Here is a 22,603-nt window from a genome sequence, read left to right as displayed (position 1 = left end):
GCAAAGCAGCTCAAAGAAAGGCAAACTGCAGGTGCCAGCTCCCTGCCCGGCCTGAAGAGAAACTTTCTCCTTTCACAGGCACCGTACAAATGCCTAGTCATCCATTCCCCTAGCAGGAATAAGGGAGAAATTATTCCAGCATCTGGCATGTTCCCAGCGTACCACAAGGATTCATATACTATACTGTATTTTGTGTATTTTGACTCCCAAACGTTTCTGCAAGAGCCACTGCTGGGTCGCTCTAACCGACCACGGGCTCTTGCAGAAAGGAAGGGGAGGATTTAGAAAGCCGGTCCCCCAGAAGCCTTCCCGCAGAAGAAAACGTTTCCAGGGGCTAAAACCAGATAAAATCAAAACTGTCTCCGCAGGCGCCGGCCGCGGGGGGATGCGGGCAGCGCCCTCAACGCCGCTCCTCTGCCTCCCTCTAGCGAAGCGGCAGCGCCGGGGCGGGCAGCAGCCGCTGTCACCTGCTGTCACCTCCTGTCCCCGTTTGCTGCATTTTCAGGAATTAAGCCGCGGACCACAGCTAGTTTTCTTGGTTGTTGTTTCCCACCACCCCACCCCCGGTCTTGTTACACAGATTGCCGTGCGCTTCCTCCAAAGAAACAGGACCTGCACAGCACGCACAACCTTTGTGTACGGGTTTTGCTCTGTACTTCTCGTACTCTTTTCTTTCAGTTCACAGAAGCAGGGATGACTGAGGCTTTCCTGGTGACTGCAAGACTCTAGGTGTTTGAAAAAGAAAAATCACTCCGTAGTTAGTTCTCCTAACAAAACATAAGCAAGATGAATGAATTGGTACATTCTGATGACAGCGTCTAGGCAGCTGTTGTCAGTCCTATACTAAATCTGACTAGCAAATGGGATATGGTTATTCCACTTTAAAGACTGTCTTGGAGCATGTTTGGATCACGTCTCTCTGTCAGCTGCATCTCAGTTAATTTTATATTATAAAAAGTAGCAGCGCAGAGACAGGCAGCCAATGCAATTATTTACATCCTCCTGACATGATCTTCTGATGCAACAACATGTCAAAAATAGTAATTCACATTAGGTGAGTCATATGCCTTCCGTTTAAAATGTAGACAGTATGTCTATATGGCCATGCAGCACCCTAAAAAAGACTACTGTAATCCTATGGGTTAAAGCCGAGTTTACTTTAAAATCAATTTAAAGCTTTATATCTGACCAACAAGTAGAGCACATGAGACGTTTTCCATCCTCCACCAATAAAACACTCATTATAATCTCCAGGTCCATATTCTTTTCTTACTGCAAAGCCAAAGGCAGAACCTGACTTCTTACATTTGATGAATGCTTTTGCTGGAGGAGGAATGTAAGAAGCCAGCCTGCAAACTCCCTGGCTCCTGAGAGGTCTAGATCTCTATTTCCAATTGGTCTTTCCTTCATGCACTGAGTTGCCAGTTATTCACTCTATTGAGCATGCCCGTCAGTCACGTTTCAACAGTCCTACACAGAAGGCATTTGGTTTTATCTTTACATCCTACAGAAGCACAGTATTTTTCTAAGGCAATACATTTGAAATCAAGAGGGAACACTTAACCAGTTTCACAAGGTAGTATCTCCCTCCCTGATCAAATGTGTGATTAATATACAGCAGGTGAGAAAGTGAGTCCCAAGAGGGTGATGGTGGAAGACTAATGCTACCTTTACATTGTGGTTAACCTGTAGCAAAAATCCATTTAAGCCTGGAGATTTGATGAGCCTTTTCAATTGTACATTTGTTCAGCTACAGATTGATTTTAAAATATGGTAGCTGGCTCTTTGGAGAATGAGTGGTGTTTCTAATCAGCTCCACCACAAAACTAGGTACTGTTTACATACTATAACTGCAGGCATCCTTGACTTCGTCAGATTTGCATTCCACAGATCTCAGTTGCTTTATTCTTCTGGTACTCTTATGACATTATAGAAGCAGAAAACTTGTCTGCCATCATTACTGATCTTTTTTTCTTTTATTTTACTGTTGCTCTCTGCTTTGTGTATTCCTGACATGCACAAGTTTTGTTAGAAACATGCTCACTAATTGGTGTCACTGGTTTGCTCTGCTGCAGGGTGTACTGTAAGAATATACATTTTAGAGAGAAAAGCGGAATCAATCACTTTCTAGCTGTCTGTATAGTGTTTCCAAGTATCCTCTACCTTACATCCAATTCAATAGCCCAGAGCAGGCAAGAAACTGGGTGAAAAATCATTGGAAATACTGTTACTAACTGCAATACTATATGTTCATATATTATGTGCACATAATATGTATCTAGACAGAGTTTTATATGTGTATATACTTGGCTCCTTTCTTCCACGAAAATCCTAGCATGGTGGCTAACTCCTGCAGCTGGTTTTGCCACTGTTGTAGTGGGGCTTAGAGGAGCTCAAATCCCTAGTATGAGACAGTACATGCCCCAGGATGTCTAAAGGCAAAGGGCACAACTTGAGATAAAAAATCACAGAGGCAAAATGGTGTTCCATAGATTTTCAGACTGTGTCAACAGGCAAGGTCATGAGTCAGATCAGGTGGCATCTGCAAGTTCAAGGGGCCGTAGTGGTATTTTAGACAGTGTTTGAAAGGAGACAGAAAAGCAGCAACTTATTATCCATGTTTCAAATTTTAGATTCTAAGGGACAAGTTTCTGTTTTCAGTGACACTTTGGGTAATAAACACTGTGTCTCGTTTTTCCACGTCGCAGCATTGGGTAGCTCTGACTCACAAGAAAAAAAAATCCTCTTATTATGTAATGAACATCATGACCTGCAGCTCTCAGCACTTGCTAGTCACAAGGGAGGCACTTTCTAGTCACAAGGGAGAGGAGTCCTTAAAAGTTATGCTACTTATTTTAGCAACCAACTATTCTGCTGAATAGACAGGACAGGGTTTTTTTGGATGTTAATAGGTCTGAGCTGATTGCTTTTAGGTTGCTAACTAGGAAATCCGGAAACCTCTGATGCTAATCTACTAACCTCAAGAGAAAGCCATTGCAAGATAAGAAATTAGAGTATTCTAAGCCCCTTTGCAAGCAACTATGCCTGTTGTTGGGCATGCGTAAGCAAAGCAGTTAGGCCTGTGCTGCTGGTCTCTCTCTGCCGCACACAGGTACAAACACAGAAGCGCAGACAGAACCCTCCCCATCCCTTTTTCAGGAGCGCTTGCCTTAATTGTTTGTCCGGCAGGTGGAACCCTCCTACTTCTTGTTCTCCTGCAGTCACTGGAAAGCAGAAGGCAGCGGCCGCCGTCCCCGTGCCGGCTTGGCTCCGTCCTCGGGCAGCCCAGGCTCCCCCGGTGCCCGGCGCTCTCATCTCCGCTCCTACTGTCACTATCCCCAGGAGGTACAAAGGACCCTTCAAACAAAGGGAGATGAAGTTTCCTGTGGGCTGCGTTTCATTGCCCAACCACAAACGAAATTCTGAAACGAGCCGTTAAACTCGTGACCCGTGTGTGTGTTTTCCCTCTTGTCTGCCGGTAAGGAGATCATTACGAAGCTATATGTTATTAGTCAGAAAGGATTCATACTGAACACATCAGTGTTTTCCCGTCTTAGCTACATGTCTCTCAAGTATCTTCTTTTCCAACAAGCAAGACAGAACCTCCATAGAATGACAAAATAGTTGAATCATTTAGGTTGGAAAAGACCTCTGAGGTCATCAAGTCCAGCTGTTAACCCACCACTGCCAAGTGCATCACTAAACCATGCCTCTAAGCACCACATCTACACCTTTTTTTAAACACTTCCAGGGATGGTGATTCCACCACCTCCCTGGGCAGCCTCTTCCAATGGTTGTTAACATTTTTGCTGAAGAAATTTTTCCTAATATCCAATCTAAACCTCCCCTGGTGAAACTTGAGGCTGTTTCCTTTTATCCTGTTGCTGTTACCTGGGAGAAGAGACTGACCCCCACCTGCCCACAGTCTCCTCTTAGGCAGTTGTGGAGGGCAATCATGTTCCTGCTGAGTCTCTTCCTCTGCAGACTAAACCACCCCAGTTCCCTCAGCCACTTCTCATAAGATGACTTGTGCTCCAGACCCCTCACCAGCTTCATGGCCCTTCTCTGGACATGCTCCAGCTCTTCCACATCCCCCTTGCAGTGAGGGGCCCAAACCTGAACACAGGATTCAAGGTGCGGCCTCACCAGTGCCCAGTACAGGGGGACAATCACTCCCCTAGTCCTGCTGGCCACACCGTTTGGGATACAAGCCAGGATGCTGTTGTTGGCCTTGGCCACCTGGGCACACTGGCGGCTCATGTTCAGCTGGCTGTCAACCAGCACCCCCAGGCCCTTTCCAGCCAGGCTCCTTAGGCCCCATGAGAGGGAATGCTTTGGCCTGTCAGATCGGGACATGCTGCAGGGGCCATAACTATACGTGGAAAGTGGGAAGTGCCCTCGAGCACACGCCCTCCCCCAGCATCACAGCCCCATTTTCAAGTGTAGAGCCTCCTGCCCTGCAAGACAAGACACTGCTTACAGCCAGAGGGTGAGACTGAGGGGGCATTTTTGAAACATAGGATTGCACATCAGGAGAGGGGTGACAGCTCTGTGCTCAAATGCTTACCTGTACATCCTCTTCACTTTTAGCGTTCCTGCTCCAGAGGCTTTTCCTTCCCATTGCATGCGTGTCAGCTTAATTTTTCTCCAGACAGATTAGCTTCATGTTTCCAAGTTCAGCATTACTCCTTCCCCAAGAGTGCTTGCAACTGCTCCCCAGACTCCTTTCTGTGAAGCTCTGTCACTCCTAAAGCCTTCACTCTTTCATGTTCCTACTCCTCTTTTTTCTGTTTAACCTTTCTTCTCTGAGACAGATCTGTCATTTCCTGGTTTGCCTTAAAAGAATAGATAATTTAAAGAAAGAGAAACACAAGTTTTAAGCTCTTTTGGAATTTTTGCTTCATTATTCATTGGTTTTCATGAGCTAACACTTTATTTTTAGATATTAAAGTTCAGATTGCCTCCACAACTACACTTAACCACATGCCATATATTAGTATGCTTTATATATTCATATCAAAATTCTTGTTTTCTTTTTAAATGATTAAATGTTAATGTTACTATGATTTTTTTTCTACTTCATTACTGCAAATCATTTTATGTTTCATTACAGGAGGTTATTATTTATACCTTTCTATACAGTATATATATTTTCTCATACAATAAGCAGGATATGCAACACACTGAACTTCATATTTTCTGGTGTTCTTCATAGAAACACAGATTGGATTGGGCTGGAAGGGACCTTTAAAGGTCATCTAGTCCAACCCCCCTGCCATGGGCAGGGACACCTTCCACTCAGCCAGGTTGCTCAAAGGCCCATCCAGCCTGGCCTTGGACACTGCCAGGGATGGGGCATCCACAGCTTCTCCGGGCAGCCTGTGCCAGTGTCTCACCACCCTCGCAGTAAAGAATCTTCCCTTTTACATTTGCCAAGCTTCTTTTTTTAAAAACTTTAATATCTGAAGTAATAGTGCTATGAGTTCATCACTTGATGGGGAGGGGCTTACAGCTAAGATTTTTCACTTCCAGTCTCTGATGTTTTCTGACTGACCAATGGCTGGACCTAAATTCCCAATATATTCCAAGAGAGTGTCTTAAGAAACTCATGTTGCCAATCTCACTGAAGTGCAAAGGCATTTTTTGTGGAAAAATGCATGTTCACATTAGTATATTCTATGAAAAATTATGTGTATTCCAGGAAAAAAAAAGTGTATTCAAGACATACAAAAGTTGTATCATCATTCATCTGAAATTATTAGATTCTGGGGAGCTATAAAACACCCTCTGTCCTCTGTTCCAAATGACTACAGAAGTCTCTGAGCATGACTATAGCCAGGTCTCCTGCCTGCTTGGCTTCCAGCTGTCTGTTGAGGCAGCCAGCTCTGACTCTTTATTTTGTTTCTTTTGGAATTTCTGTGAGTTTTGAACTTTCAAACTCAGGTGTCTAACTGGCAGCATCAGAAATGGGACACCTGTATTTATCCACTTAGAAGTCTAGCACAAGTAACAGCACCAGCGCTGCTCTGATGCTGGCTCTGCCACAGAAAGAAGAGGTCCAGTGCCCCCCTTCTATGCCAACATATAAATCACCTCAACTCCAGACAGAGGTGCACCATGTAAACAAACAAAAAGCAGAGCCCACCGGCACGAAAGCTAAATGTATCTTTAAAATATGTTATTAAAGTAATGGTGTCTCTGCTGAAGCTGAAGTCACTTGCCAAGGAAAGTGTCAGGTGTGACAGATGGCAGGCACATAATTTTGGTTATGAATAAAATACTGCTGCATAAAGTAACATACTGATTTGTAACATGTCACGTCCATTGTGGTAACTGTTTACCTCAAGATAATTGAGAGGCAGCTTATCCCTAAACAAAACTGAGATAAAGCTGCCCCATGTTTACCAATGAGGTAAGATATGCCAATAAGCAATAGCAATGGAATAGCTAATAGTAAATCCACTCCGCCCTGAACGTGGTGTCCATGCCTGTCAAGACCTTCTGAGGTCTGTACAGAGTTCTTGATGATTAGGACATGTGAAAGTCTAACCTGAACTGGAAACAAATGCCTATCTTCAGTAACCAGTTCTGGACATAGTTTTATTCTGAGGTCAGTGAAGATTTGCCCTGAGAGCATCAGCTCAATCATAGCAGCCACACGATGTTTGCAGTGTGTTAATGCCTTCTGCCTACATTAGGTCTGAATTGTGAATTGGAAGCAAAACAATTTTCCCAGATTGTCCCTTGCTCCTTACTAGCTTATTTTGCTGTAAATAGATGTTTTCTGTGATGAGGATAAAGTAAAAGTAATGTTCTGCCCTTTTTGTCTTTCCACCTGTGGATATAGAATATATTTGGTGAGATCCAAACCCGTTATTCATGGAGTCAGTGAAAAGCTGGGTTTATGGTGAGTAAAGCTAGAGATCTCACTCAAGACACTCGTGCACAGTAACCAAGAGGTCTGGGCACCTTTGTAATGCCCAGAGAAATACTAGCAGTATTGATGGCTTCTGCTCAGCCCTGGGAGGAAGCTGATCTACTTTCTGTGCTGTTTGCACACATATTAATGACTTCACCGCCAAAGACTTAGCTTCATGTGCTGCAGAGAAAGGTGCCTCAGAAACAGTGTTCATTCATATTGCGGTCATCCCAGTGAACACCCTCTCCCAGAAGGGGAGACCTAAGCAGGTCCGGACCTGCCAGCTGCTGGACCTAGCCACAGCGGATGCAAGACTGTTGGGAATAGCTGGGCTGCAGCTTCCTAAGACGTCAGTGTTTTCTGACCTGGAAGCACATTTAACACAATGAGGACTAGTGAGGGAAATACAGGTCTGAGGGAGACAGCAACCTCCCTGGATTGTAAACTTCCAGGTGTTGTGCTTTTACAGTGCCGTTGCTGCCATGACCCTTGCTCAGTGACCAACACTGAATAAATAAAAGGGCTGGGCTTGTGACTTTGTGGGGTAACCTGTTGAAGTCACCAGACTGGTTGCACCTCTGTTATTTCTGTCCAGCCAGGTATATGTTTCTATCCTGTCCAATGCAGATTAATAGAGGGATGCTTGTAATCTAGTATAGATGGTTTTCCCTTCACTAGCTGGGTTGTGTGAACTACCCATAAAGCTAACCATGTTCTAAGCTTCATAACATTTTACAAAAAGGGGCCACCAATTTATTGCATGCTTTCCACTTAAAAATGACCATAACAAAAGTGCAACAAGAGCCGCCTATGAGAAAAACCCTACAATCTTTATATATCACAATTTTAATTCTTCCAATAGTGTCCTCTCTTTTTCCCACAAGAAAGATACGATAATGCACGTTTGTATGACTTTGTTATCCCGGTATCAGATGGGATAAAGGGTTTAAAAACCTGGTCCTATTTTTCATAGTGCTGCTTCTAAATAAAACACCTGAGGGAGGAGTGAAAACTATACCCCTCTACTCTTTGCTTTCCTTGACTAAGCCAAGGAATAAAAGCCATGCCAGGGTATCTCTGATCTCTGGTAAAAGAATTAAAGGGTGAACTTTCCAGCTGTGCCCCCTTGCACCCACTCAGGGAAAGGAAGCTGTTTCCACCAAATGCTGAGGAGAGGTGACAAGTGGTTTTTTTCCCCACCGGCTCTGTTCGAAGTGATCACTGTGTGACACTGCAGGAGCAGCTCCCCTTCCCTGAGCTGCGGGTGCTGCTTGGTGAGTAATTGCCTTCACTAATTCTGGGCTTTTCACACTCCAGTGGATATCATACGCTTGGCTGTAATCTTTACTAGTCTCAAGTGGCTCTTCTCACACAAAAGGTCTGGAATGGCAATATCTTCAAACTGCTTCTTTCTTGTCTACTCCTGGAGGAGTCCGAGTTGCAGGTGGATGCAGCAGTGCCTTGTGTTCCTCGGTAAGGGACCTACCGTCACCCCAGGCTCAACACTGTAGGTACGTAGCTGACCTCTGGCAGACATCATCCTGCAACAGCACTTCCAAATAATGTAGCATACAAAAGCTCCTCCAGTCTGTCAGACTTACAGAAATCTTTGGAGTCCAAAATGCAAACCAGCAGCAGGGTTAAAGGATCTGTGATAGCATCCTCAGTTTCATCTGCTTGCTTCCAGTGCCTCTAGGACCGCATTGCTGCATCGTGCAGGCCCTTCTTGCAAGTTTTTTGTGGCAAATCTAATGGAATTATCTCAGAAATTGTATGAAAATATAGTATTTCATAACCACAGTATAAGTCCCCAAAAGTATGCCTCAAACACAGAAATATTCTTAAATAAAATGGTCAGACATGAAAGTAATCACATCAGTACAACCCTTTTACCCCTCCTCTGTTTTAATTAAATTTTAGTACCTCAAAGCAAACATCAAATGATTCTTACTACTCAGCACTGTTACTGCAAGGAGACTGGCATTTCTAACAACATCTAATACTCAGTGATATCTCTTAGAAAACACTGCATCAGGATTCTTGGGCCAAAATTTGGCTCTGACATGAATAGAAGATAAAATAGACTGGACAACAGAGTATTTGTCCAGAACAGAACTTTTGTAAGAAACGTGAACAAGTGAAACATTTTGCAAGGCTAAATACCATTGACTGATTAGATAGGCAAGATTTCATATTCTAAACCAGCTTTACCTTTCTGTGCCAAATAAAAGCTGAAGAAATCACCAGGTGGCTACAAAACACCTTAATTTTCCAGAAATTCTTGGAATTGTCAAAGCAGCTGAATTATCCCAGTGGTGTTTGGAAGGCACCTCCATTTACCCAGCTGGGAGCTAATCACAGCTCTCTTAGCAGCTTCCCACCTCCATCAATATAAAGCAGATATACAATCAGATACAGTGTCATGCACTCACCACTTAGGCTGCTCACCACCTCCAAGGTCTGAAACTCCATTAGGCAATCATTTTATGATACCAAGGCACTCGTTCTCACCTATGTTGAGCATTGCATGTCCCTGACAGAAAAGCAGCAAGGATTTTCAGGGGTACCTCGCTGATGAGATCACGCCTATTAACAGGCAGGCAGCTCTCTAATGGAGTATCAGTCAATTAAGTAACTCTGCAGCCTACTCAGGGAAGCAAGTGGTAGGAAAGGGAAAGGGAGCTCTCCTGCTTGAGGCAAAGGTAGGTGAAATGAGGTAAAGGCATCTCTGCCTGGGGAGGTGGGAGCTGTGCCTAGGGCAGGGGGAAGATGTCCTGCCTGTGGCAGGAAATGAAAATAGGAAGCGTGTGGCTGTGGGGGCACAGGGAAGGAGTGACAACACTAGAGCCACGGCAGAGGTAGAGATGGGCAGGGAAGCTGCCCTCCCACCGAGCTCTCATCTGCGTCTCCATCCCTCTGCTGCTGAGCAGAGCTTTCCCAGACAATTCCTATTACCACCTGGTGATTTATAGTCATCTCTCTCTGAGATGAACCAAAACACATGTCTCTTCTGATGGACTGTGTTCTGCAAAGCATGAGGTTTTATAATACAGCTGCTATGTGTTATCCCACACAGCAAAAGTGGAAATATTTCTGGTTTTTTTAATACAACAAATATATTTCCCCAGATGCTCTTGACTGAACATGTTGCTAATGGGAGTGTGTTCAGCCTTCCAGAATAAAATGCCTTTAGAAAAGAGAGAAAATATTAAAAAGCTCAAGAACCAAAGGTGATTTTTAAAAAGTAAAACAAGCTTTCAACTGCATCTGTGATGTTTTTTTTCTCACAACTGCTCTAAAATCTACATTACAATATCGCTCATGAGCTCCTTCTTCTTAAACATGGCATTACCCAGAGGAGATGGATCATATTAGCTGGGTAGGTTCAGCACAGCAGTGGAAAGCAAGCAATGCCATACCTCGTGAGCAGGCACCTGTACGCTAACAGTTAAATGTAAGACTTGCTAATGGGCTGGGTGCTGAGTCGAATATTAAACAATACAAGTTCTAATACTCAGGTGTTGGATGAAAACTTTGCTTTATTTCTTTCAAAGGTTGTATGAGCATCCTCCTTAAATGTCCGTAAGGCCATTTCCATTTGCACAACTTGTTTACTGAGAAGTATTAATAGATGCCAGGAAATCAGACCATTTGTTGTGAAACGCATCTCCTTATAATGCTTTCTTAAATTGGAATTAAACAGATTACCACAATCAATTCCTAGATATATATCTTGATGCATGTTCCTATTGATTCTCAGTCTCACTGAAATGAAGGAAGCGTATTTCATTCTGAAGAACAAGATATCTCAAAGAATTTGAGAATCACTAAATATACCTGAACCACTTTAGAGCAAATGCTTTCTTGACAGTCCATTTTAGAAATGGGCTGCTTTCAGCTTTCTATGTGATGAAACGGTTATAACTCATCAATTTTTTTGTGATCCACAGCCACTTAAGCCTTCCTGCCACAACTTCCAGGTTAGTTTTCTTGACTGAGAAATGCTTATGATATTATGTGTTAAAGAGCTCTTTTCAACACAATTGGCAATTGCTATTATTATCACACCTTTACTGACCATCTTTAACAAGCTTACTTTTGCTGGTTGCCTTTTTTGTATTTTCTCATGTGTGTTATCAACATGCAGACAACTTCTCCTGCGATTCACAACTCTGATTTTATCACGGAATTGAACCTAAAGGACACACATTCCTCCTTTTGTGCTCAGCCCACTAAATCTCCCTCCATGATTTTTTTTTCTAGTGAAATGAGACTACTCCCACTTCTTTTGAGATTCATAGTACTTTCAAATATACAGAAATCTAGAATAGCAATATCTAGCTAATAAATATAAATTAATGGCTTGCTTTGAAATGCATATATGTGCTCCTAAAAAAACATCACTCAACCATTCGGTAGAAAGTGCAGTAAATACATGTGCATGGTATTTTATATCTGCTCATGAATTTTAATTAGAAAGTTTGAAATTTCTCAAGTTTCAAGGTAATGTTTTTACAATTAACTCAGATATTAAGCTATATTGCAATAAATTCTAGGCTTCACTGAAAACAATAGCAAAATTGACACCGAATTCACTATGAAAAATGTATCAATCTTTAATTTTTATCTGTATATAATGAGATACAAAAAAATGTAAAAAAGGGGGGGGGAAGTAATTATAATTATAAGCCAACTGCAAGTCATATACATATTCAATACAGCTGCAAAAGGAAAAGCACCATTCTGACAAATATTAAAACAAGATTGCAGACTCTGAGATAGTGAAGTAATCCTCCTGATAAGACTTATCCCTGTAATAGTAACTTTACTGGAGTACTGCCTTTGCTTTAGGCACAAAATTTTGAGGAAGGTAAGCAGAGAATGACCAAAGACTTTTTATCTATGTGGAAAACAAGCATAAATTAAAATAATTACAAAAGAAGAATGAGACGACCACATTACAGTACGTAAAAAGTTGTCTTAGGAAGGAACCTCCTCCTCATTGGTGGGCAACAATGTGATTAAACAACAAAAATTAAGATTATGGTTAGACATTAGAAAACAGTTTCTAATAGTAGGGGCAAGCCCTGGAATAGATTGCCTGGAGACATCGTCAAATCACCAGCAGATCTTTGAGCAGACATTGCCCAAATATTTTTCATGGAAGATCTAGGTATAATTAGCCCTACCTTAGAGAAAGGCATGGAATTTTTTTTTAATTTTGACTACTTTTTTTCCTATGATTCTATGTTCTTAATTTTAAACACAATCTTAATACTTGCTAGCTTCAGTGGGTCTTTGGTTTCTACTAAAATGATTCCCTGAATTGAGACAAACCTTGAAAGAGTAAATTAATTTTGAAACCTATGGATGCCAGGTATTCAAAATCAAAGAGCATTTTTTAAGATTTCCTAATTAATACAATTTTCAGCTGGCACTAAAGGAATTAGGTGATCAGCTGCTACTAAATTTGACCAGATCTGTGTATTGAATATTCTCTGAACAAACCAGATCTAAGCAGTACTCAAACACGTTTGAAGATTTTTTTGTTAAGAGAAATTCCTGCCAATTCAGAAGCTAAAGGTTAAACCAGAATGGAAAACAGACTAAATGGCCTCTTTGAGTGCCTTCTTGTAAACATAACTTTACAAATAAGAATACATTATAATTTTTATATGCTTACTTCTTCTGCTGGCTGCTTGCCTCTGATATCTTCATGTGCTACAGGGAAGTTTGCATTTCCCAGGCTGTGTTCATATCTTGAACAGAAGTAGGGCTTCATCTCCAAACATTTTTTTGCTATCTTCACCATCACTAAACTGAGTACAAAGAGCCCAGACTTCAGGTGATGTACATCAACAAAGTACCGTGAATGCCATGGAAGCCTGGTAATTCAGAGCAGTTGAAGATCTAGTCTAAAAACATAACTGAACAGGGAAAAAGGACTCTGCTCAGACTTACAAATCTTGCATAGAGGAATAAGGTTACCATTTTTGTTTAGTATTTTAGTGTTTTATAGGCATGGATAAAAGTCATTCTATAAGCAAACCTATTTGATAAGAATACTCTCTTCATTAATATCTCCCCTACAAATTTATTTGCATCTCAGATTTTAAGAATGGTGTGTACATAGTCATTTGTGTTACTGCCACAGCCTCTGTTTGCTCAATTGATTGCCTTGCTATTGTTTTTCTGTCTGCTCATCTATACAAGTGAAATTATCTTGCCCTTTTCTCTTTTCTGCCTGTTTTCTCAGATCATTTAACAATGAGCTACACTTTCTATGTATCCCTTTCAAAAGAGATGCAAAAGGGGAAAAGGGGGGGGAGGGGGATGGGGGACACGGGGACAGAAAGCTGAAAAGTCCGTGTCAGATCTGTATGAAATAAATTCCTTGCTGACAGTAATTTCATTCAGTCTTTCCAAAAATTGTTGTGTTCATGGTTACATGCATCTCATTGTTTCTATGGGGTCATACTTCAGTGATTCATTACTTCATTTGAGCTTTATTTCAGTATGGAAATGATGAAATTGTTTTTTTTTTTCAGAAAAAGATATAAATAAATAGAAAACAAAACAGTATTTATTGCAGTTACCATTAAAATGCATTTAAAATTACGAAAAGAAATTAAATTGTTCAACTCCCACTTCTTTTTAACAAATATTATTTACAATAAAATTGCCAACTTCTTCCTGAATAACCAAAAATGTGTGCAATAGACTGCAGTGAGGGCCTCCTTGATGTCTGCTGCTGGGTTTGTACTGGACTGTATCCCAGACCACATGCCTGCTCAGGGAGCACTCATGGTCTGGTACCACCTCCATTATACCACAGGTTGGGCTGCTGGGGCCAGTGGATGCTGATTATCCCTCCTAGTGACCAAGAAAATGGGTAAGGGATTGGCATGTACCTGATACCAACTATCTAGGCATTATTTCTGCTTTTAGTCTAGCCTGACAGCATATGGGGGCAAAGCCAGAGCCAAAGTGGAAGCATGCCTGTCTGAGGAAGGATTCCTTCCCTTTGCTGTATCCCACGATGGCACCCATGCACTGGCCCTGCCCCAGGTAGCCTGGATGCTCACAGTCTGACCCAAGTGAGGCATGAGTTCCACAGGCTTAAAAAAACAGTAAGTATTCAGTTCCCTGAGTGGTAACATAATAATCTGTAAATTATCTGTAATGCTAAATTGTAAATGATATCTGAACAGTATATTGTATTGTGGATAGTATTTAGGAAAAACATGAATGAACAGCTGACATTTTTTAATACATCTGTCACCTACATCATGCACTGGTATAGGGCAGTATAATACCATTTTTCTTCATCAAATCAGCTTCCAGTGTTGCAAGCCCTGACACATAAAATAAAAATATTTCTGCAGTCTGTGACTCTTCCTTCTGTGCAATGAACTAGGAAAAGAGTGAGGAACAAAGCAGGAAGGGGAATGGCCCTCAGCATAGGCTGGCTATTGAAGAGTAGGATGCACTCCAGACATAAGAAAAGATTGTCACAAACAATTTCCCCTGAAGCAGTATAGGAGCAGGGAACCAAAATGTGGTCATTGCTTTTTCTTGATCTGCTGTTAATACAGCCCAACTATGCCCTACTCTGAAATGGGAGGAAATACTGTCACTGGGAGGGGAATCGTATAAAGAGGAAAAGAGGAGAGGAGGGGAGAGAAAAGGAGAAGAGGAGAGGAGACAGGAGGAGATGAAACCTGCTCCATGATCCCTGATGTCCCCAGGTGTGTCTAAATTCTGTAGCAAGGATTGTGGAAGTGCTCTGGGTAACAGAATGGAAATGCCTTAGCAACTTTCTTATGGTAAAGAAATAATATTTTTCCAGTATTAAATGTAGATTTATTAATAAATCAAGTGAAGCAGTGGGCTTTTTCCATTTAAAATCCCTAAAATCAGTATTTCTTTTATTTACGTCATTATCAGACTTCCAGTTTTAAGCATACCATAGACATTGGTAAAATGACTGACACTCCAGCGTTATAAATGACTGTTCCTGACCATGGCAAACATGGCAAAAGTTTCTCATGGAAACACATGATTTCTACACCAATAAATTTGTTTGTATTGTGTTTACATGACATGGTTTTGTAGCGAGCGGGAAATCAAAATCTCATGGCATCAGAAAAACTGATGACTGCACCAGAGAAACTGCCCTCTTGCCAGAGGAAAAGCTGAAATTTACGACAATTGCATGGCCTTTCTCCTGGCCTATAAGGCATTAGTCAACAGCTTTGAACAGTGGGATAAGCATCTCATCTTGATCTACTGAGATAAGCTTTCATTCACTAATTTGGATGGAGAGGGACAGAGACAAGGATGAAAACCAGTGCATACCATACAACTTCTGGCAGTGAATGGAAGTGTCTACAGAAAGAGCTTAATCATGTAAATTTCCCAAAAGAGTAAGGGAGACGGAGAGATCTCAGTAGATGCTTCAGTCCATCTATAGAGGAAGACATCTCTCTTCCTTGGTTGTATACATAGCCCAGAGAACACTCAGCTTTTGGCTCGAGTAGCTCTATCTGACGCCTCAAATCAGGTAGCATATTTTTGGCCTTCACCTCTAGTTGTTATCATTGATCCACTTCATTGGATGAGTTTAGAGCACCCTTCCTATTTCCTGAAGCAGAACTCTTGCTTCAGGATGTCTGCAAACTCAAGAGGACAATACTGCCTTGATTTATTCTGCATTTGATTTTCATTGAACTACAGGCTTCATTCAAAAAAGACCCTGAATCCAAAAGAGAGAGTTTTAAATAGTTTTCCTTTAATCACCCCTATCCTATAATGAAAATTTTATCATTTTTTCCACTCTCTTTTTCTGTATCAGTAGTAGATACCTAAAAAACCCCCAATAAACCAGAAGTAGTTGTATTGAGACATATTTTTCAGCTTTCAATGTCTCTTGTTCAGGTTGAAATTTTCAGCAGAAGGAATGTTGAAAAATCAAATAAACTAGTGAAGCATAACCAGTGTCCAAGATAGTGACGATAATATGAAGCTAAATTACTTATGGTCTCATATATAATACTCTTGTCAGAGGCATTTATTTGATGTATAAAATGCATACAGAGGAAGTTTCATGTGTGGACTTTTGCCATTAGGTTGTATTTTAGTGTGAGTGGAAGTATTTGAACAAGTCAGGTATATCATCTGATGGCCCATCCTCCAGGCAACTGTGGGGTTTTGTGAGGATTCCCAGCAGCTTCCCCACCCCTAGATACTTAATCCTCCCAAAGACATCAGCACTTCTGGATGCTTGTGCAGTTGCTTGCATACTGTTTATTGTTCAAGGGGTCTGCCTGGAAAAACCCAGGCACCTACATTGGATGTGCCTACTTCTGAAGTAGTTACACCAATGTCCCTTTTTAACCACTTGTCCTTAGCAGTTGTCTTCAAAGATTCAGATGACCTGCACCCTTCACTTCAGGTGAACACATACTTCAAGGACAGTAAAGGGAGTCTGGAGTGACTAGCTCACATGATGTTGGTGTCTGAAGTTGGGTAAAAGGGCTCTTTTTTTTGTTAAGATTGTCACAGATGAAGCACAGACACTATCCACTGCCACCACAGACCTGGTTTTGATACATCCTTTCAACTCACCTAATGGAAAGTCTAATTATTTCCCAAGTCATTCTTGGATTGGAATCATGAGATATTAATGCTATTGAAAGGATTTTGGTTTTGCTTTTGGCTTTTGTTTTTGTTTTGTTGTGTGTTTGTGGGGTTTTTTTGTTGTTTTTTTTTTTCTTTTTTTTAATAAATACAGTGTCATATACCACGTATGCTTTCACATTTCTGTTGTATGGGAGTCTAGCCCACCTCGCAGTGAGACCGTCCACTGTTGTTCTTCATGGGAAGGGAGGAAGAGGACAAAACAGTCTGCTCATTTGACTGATGTTGTTGTCTGACGTTTCTCAGGAAACTTTGCAGTTCAGTTGACTAGTAGTTATCTAGTCCATAATAATTCAATGATTGTTACCTAACAAATAAAGGATGGTCATAACTAATATTACTTGCTCAGACTGTTATCTTCAAAGATGCCTCCCTATAATATTCCAAGAATATCTGATATACCAGAAATTGTCTAAAAAACAAATGAAAATGCAGTCCTTACTTCAAAGAGTTAACACCGTTAAAATAGTTTATTTAGCTAGTAAAGCATGGTCTATTTCATTTTCTGTTGCAGAATATACTCTGAGGTCTCGGAACTCATGAGACTGCACTGGCAGTAATCTTTCTCTCCTAGCTCCCAGCACATGGGTTATTTGGGTGACTGAAGCGGGTCTGTGATGGCAGTGAGAGGCTCTGGTGCAGGCTGGGGGGGTGTTTGGGGCCATCAGCCCCTTGGGAGGCTTTTTGCACTGGGGCGGTGGGTCGGTGTCTCGGGAGCCGCCCGGCGCCGCGGCCTCTGTCCGTGGTGCTGATCACCCCGGGCACCTGGTTGCTGCTTCTGCGAGCCACGACAGGGAGAGGGGGAAATCATACCAGATTTATTGGAAAGTCAGTGCAATCATGGGGTTAAAAGTTAATAAATTAATTTAAATAATCTTGTTAATTGTTCTGTTCTAAATATAAGAATTAATAATTGCCATTATGCTTAATTATTAATATGGTAGCATAAATATTAGCATAATTCCTTCTGCCAGTTTATCATTCCTGAAATTACAGCACAAAATCCGTCCATAAATCACAAAAAGAAGTTAACAAAATCAGGAAAATTCACAGACAAAGATGAATATGTGCCTTTCCATACACTGATATTTTTGATTGCTCTAAGCAGAGAGGGAGAGATTGCATTTTAAATACATATATGCAAATACATTTAAAACCAGTATATAACCATAAACCACATATCTTGAAGCACTAAGTCAGATTCAGGAGGCAAGTGAGAAGGGCTAATGAGTTTCAGAAGAGCCTCTCATTTGTTGAGATAAGTTTCATGAGTTTTGTATGTAAAAGCCCTCTTTTTATATTGTTTGAAAGTTACTTCAGATTTACTATCTTCTGCTAAAGTACACAAGGTCTTTTTCTTGTTCTCATTACTTCTAACAGCTGCAGGATGGATAGTGTGTTTACCAGAGAGCATGTAATAAATAATGAATCACTTTGAAGCATTGCTTTCATGAAAAGTCACATACAAATATGATGTTTACTCGTAATTTGTTTAAGTTATAAAAACACTAGTTGAAAGGGTGACTTCCCAATAAATCTGCTAAAGTACTGGGTAATGGAGTATAGCTTCTTTTCTTTTCTTATATTTAAATTTTTCACCTCAGCTAATTTATGAGCCCTTCCCAAAATTACGCTCCAAAACACGTTTTTAGCAAATTCCCCAAGTGAAATGATCTATGGAATTGTCACCAGGTTCACTTTAATTTTTAATATCAGTTTTTCTCAGCTTCGAGTTCAATGAACAACAAATCATAGAAAAGTACCAGCTTTCATGCTATTTGCATTTGCTTCCCAAATGTATCAAAGCACTAATACCTTAAGGATTGGTTCACAGATGTGAGCTCAGTTATTTATATTTTTTCCTAACTAAAGCAATAGAAGTAATTATTATAATTAAAAATGGAATTAATCAAAACTGCCGAAGAAAGTTGTTCTGATAGTGTCAGTTGCACCACTGCTTTAGTAACAATCACATATTTTTAACTAGATACTTCAGCTTCTTACAGATCCACAAACAAGTTTAGAAAGGCTATGCAAGCTTCCTTCTTTCTTGATCTGCAATGACACAGGTCCACAGGACAATAGATCTTAAAAGGTCACCTGCTCTTTCCTTAAGTACATCAGGTTTAGCAACCAACAGCAATTATGACTATGAAGTGTGGGGTTTTGACACACAGAGAACCCAGGATGCAAACAGTACCAAGAGCCCAAGAAGACAAGAAATTGTAGGTACAAGGTTTTCTGGCCAACATTGGCAATTCCAATCCCAAAGTCTTCTTTCAAAATCCTTCTTGCTGTGATCAGATGGTCTTTTATCAAAAATCTCTGTCTTATAAACTGGAATATTTTTTGTCATTTCTCCTCTGCTTTGCAGACCAAGACTCCTGTAATAAATATATGTCATTTGGGGACTCCATTTTATTTCTCTAATTCACCATTTTTTTACATCCTGATCCAAATTTCACTGAATTCAGTTAGAGTAATTCTACCAGGTACTTTAGCAGTCCCTCTGAAATGATATTACGCACTTACTGATACACAGACACATTATTCAGAATTTTATCAAAGTGAATTTGTGCGCCAAATGCTTTCTCACCACATTTAAAGTACAAACACCTAGATCACAGAAATACAGAAACAAAAAAGTGCTTTTTGGATGAAAGCATTCTTGCACAAAAGAGGAGCTAAGAAACTTTTGTTCACAGTCAAGAACTTTTCACTGAAACAATTTTTTATCTTTGACTTATGGGCTTCAAGATACCTGTACTGAGGTTCTGATTTAAAGCAGTTTGTAAAACTGTTAGTGGAACCACTGATATCCACAGGATTAGCCTGATTAGCAATTAGTTATCCATTGAAGGACCTGAACTACTGAAAGCAGAGCCCAGTCACTAAATAGTGGAAATGGACATCAAAACACAGAAATATTATCTGTTTTAAATAGATTTCATAATGTATGTGGTAAACAAGTTGTTTGCATGTAAGCAGTAGTGACTGGAACAAATGACAAAGTGATAAACACAAAATAAATAATTGTTCTGTGCCAAATACATCTGTGTACAAGGGCCTATGCAATGCTCAGGCAGCGTTTCCAGTTTTACTGAAGCCCTTGAACCAAGACAAATATTTTTATATTGTATCTTTAAAAATGCAGAGGCTATCATGTTAATGCAGTTGTCTTCCCACCCTGTTACAAATCTTTTGAAATTACTGTATAATTTCAAAAGGAAGACCTTTTTCTTGAAGTTAGAGGTACTTTTTAAATCCCGTCAATTCCAACTAACTTGTTCTAAAACAAGCAGAAATACTCCAGTCATCTTTGACCAAGTGTTATGGTACTGTGTTAGACATTTATGAATGTGCATTAGTAAACAAAAAAAATACAAACCAATATAATTCTCCTATGATGTTCTAGGTCACTCAGCAGTCATAAAATAATAACTTGTGGCTAAAAAGAACTGTCCTAGTGAAACTGAAAAGCATTTCAGGCCAGAAGTATTGGCTTTGTGAACCTTGTCATGAAATGTGCAAGTTTTCAAATTTGACAATTTTGCATAAATTCAGGACATCTTTAATGGAATCTAACTACTGTAGCACTTGCAGTTAAACAGCGTATTTATAAATTCTTATGTACTCTGTCCAAGATTGTTACTAACCCCCCTAAAAAAGACCTCATTTCCTTCACATTCCTCCAAGGATATATCTATTATGATATAATTTTCTCACACTAATTGCAGCCTCCATTTACAAATTCCTAGTAGAAGTAGATGTGCTTATAAAATCATCTCCTATCAGTTGAAGTTGATGAGAAGAGTTGCTTCAAAGGGGATAAAATCAGAACCCTTTCACTGTTTGTTTTCATTTTGATTGCAAATACTATTTAAGTTCCCTGACTTAACAGTAGTGAAATTATATATTTTCTATTTTTATTTAGGCAGATAATGCAATTTGAAAAGACTAAATTTCATTTATCATAGATCACTTATAAATTAGATCACAGAATTCAGAAAACAGCTCTGAATTGTGCCTTGAGGACTGTACACAGCTCATTGGCTGCTGAGAAGCTGACATGTTTTGGGGATTTTTTAGTAGAAGTGGCTTTTACTCTAAGGATTACTACTTTGGTTCTCTGTTGGCCCATGCACCTTGTCTTGTGTGTGCTTTTTAAGACATCAGTAAGTAAGTAAGTACATACTTTAATTTTCCTGAAGGAATGGGGGACCAGTGGAGCAAGTGAACTGATATGGATGTTTGAAAAGATACTGGGTAACTTTAAAGGTGGAATAACTTTCAAACGTCTGCAGAAGACAGGTCTCATGTTTACTCAGCTTTAAAAGTGTGAACAAGCATGGAGATATCATGGGTTAAGGGGTTACTGCCTGCCAATGACATGCCACACTTCCATTGCCTCACTTTCATTATTCACTTCATGAATAATGAAATTCATCATCATTCACTTTCATGAAACAAAACATGCTAGCTTAAATCACATTTTACGTGGCAAACAGGTATACACTTTAATTAGATTTCTCAACTACTATACAGAAGGTCCATAAAATGTACTGGCAAGGGTTTTATGATACATGTTTTTTCTCCTTTAAAATTTTGACTTGGCTGACACTAGTTTCAACTCTTTTTCTATTACAGACCATGCACATAGATGAAATCATTGCCCAGACAGAGTCATCTAACTGTGTGTGCTCTGTGGGTATTTCAGCTATACTACTCAAAAGCTACTGCTGTTAAGAAAAACCAAACAACAAAACAACAAAAAAAAAGTTTGATTTATCTAATCCTAAAATCCTCACAGAATCCAATCAATATTTTCAGGTTTTTCTTCAGGAAATGTATTCTTCAGCCAAAATGTATGGACGTGAGTGAAAAGAAACTGTATCCAAACAGCACCAGCTTTTCATATATCAGTCCACCCAGTGCCACAGAGAAAATTATTTTATTATTTTATTATTATTAGGATCAGTTACTGGTAGTGATGCCTGGAAGACCGATTTTTGCCATTGCCTTCACTAGATGTTTCCAATGAAATTGCCATAGTTAAATCTTAACGGGATTTTCTTCCAATTTTTTCAGTTCCTACTTGGTCAAAATTATGCATTGATATGCATTGAAAATCATCTGAGGGTTTATTTAAACATGTCTATAGTAAGAACATAAGCACCATAGTTATTAATAATAATAGCATTTAAAAGCAAAGTTTATAGAGTATCTTTGGATGTAGTTAACAAAATACAATTTCTGTATGGTTTCAGTTACTGCTTAACATTTTTATTATATTTTTTGCTCAGATCTATAAAAGGTATATTGCTCATGAAAAGTTTATAATGAGAAAGAACTGGTCATCTGAGGCTTTACCAAAACTTTTCACAGATTTCCTTTAAAAACTGAAGTCCTATTACAGCAAAGATTGAAACAGCATGAAGGTGGGTGGTTGGGGTTTCTTGGTGAATGTACAGAAGAACCTTTTTCTTGATTCCTCTAAAACTGCCTTTGTAAAGATTTCCTCCATGCTATCACCAAAAGAAAATCCTTCCTGAACTAAATTTGAAAACTTAATGTTCCTCAAATACTTTCTCAAGTCCTACTTTTTTTTTTTTACTTTTTTTCCAAGACAACAACAGGAAATTGGTTAGTAAATCATGGATTATTTGAATTCAGACAGACTAATGTAAAGCCCTCACAACTGGCACTGCAGGGCAAAGTAGCAGAGTGTAAACAACAGCTGAGAGTGGCTTAAACTCACCTGTTAGTATTTGCTTTTTCTTGCATCCCTTTCAGTTCAAAGCAAGATTAGGACTGCTTGCCATCTTCAGCATGGGTTAAGAATATTCATATAGTCAGTAACAGCTCCAAAAGCATCTCAGAAACTGCTCTCCCTCCTTTGCTTTCTCTCTTTGCACCAGGCTCTCTTTTTGCTGTGATATGGCACTTAACTGTCTTCAACGTTTGCAAACAGATCTGTGGCCCACT

The sequence above is a fragment of the Falco rusticolus genome, chromosome 2 (assembly GCF_015220075.1).
Source record: "Falco rusticolus isolate bFalRus1 chromosome 2, bFalRus1.pri, whole genome shotgun sequence".
Lineage (NCBI taxonomy): Eukaryota > Metazoa > Chordata > Aves > Falconiformes > Falconidae > Falco > Falco rusticolus.
This window is presented reverse-complemented; position numbering follows the sequence as displayed.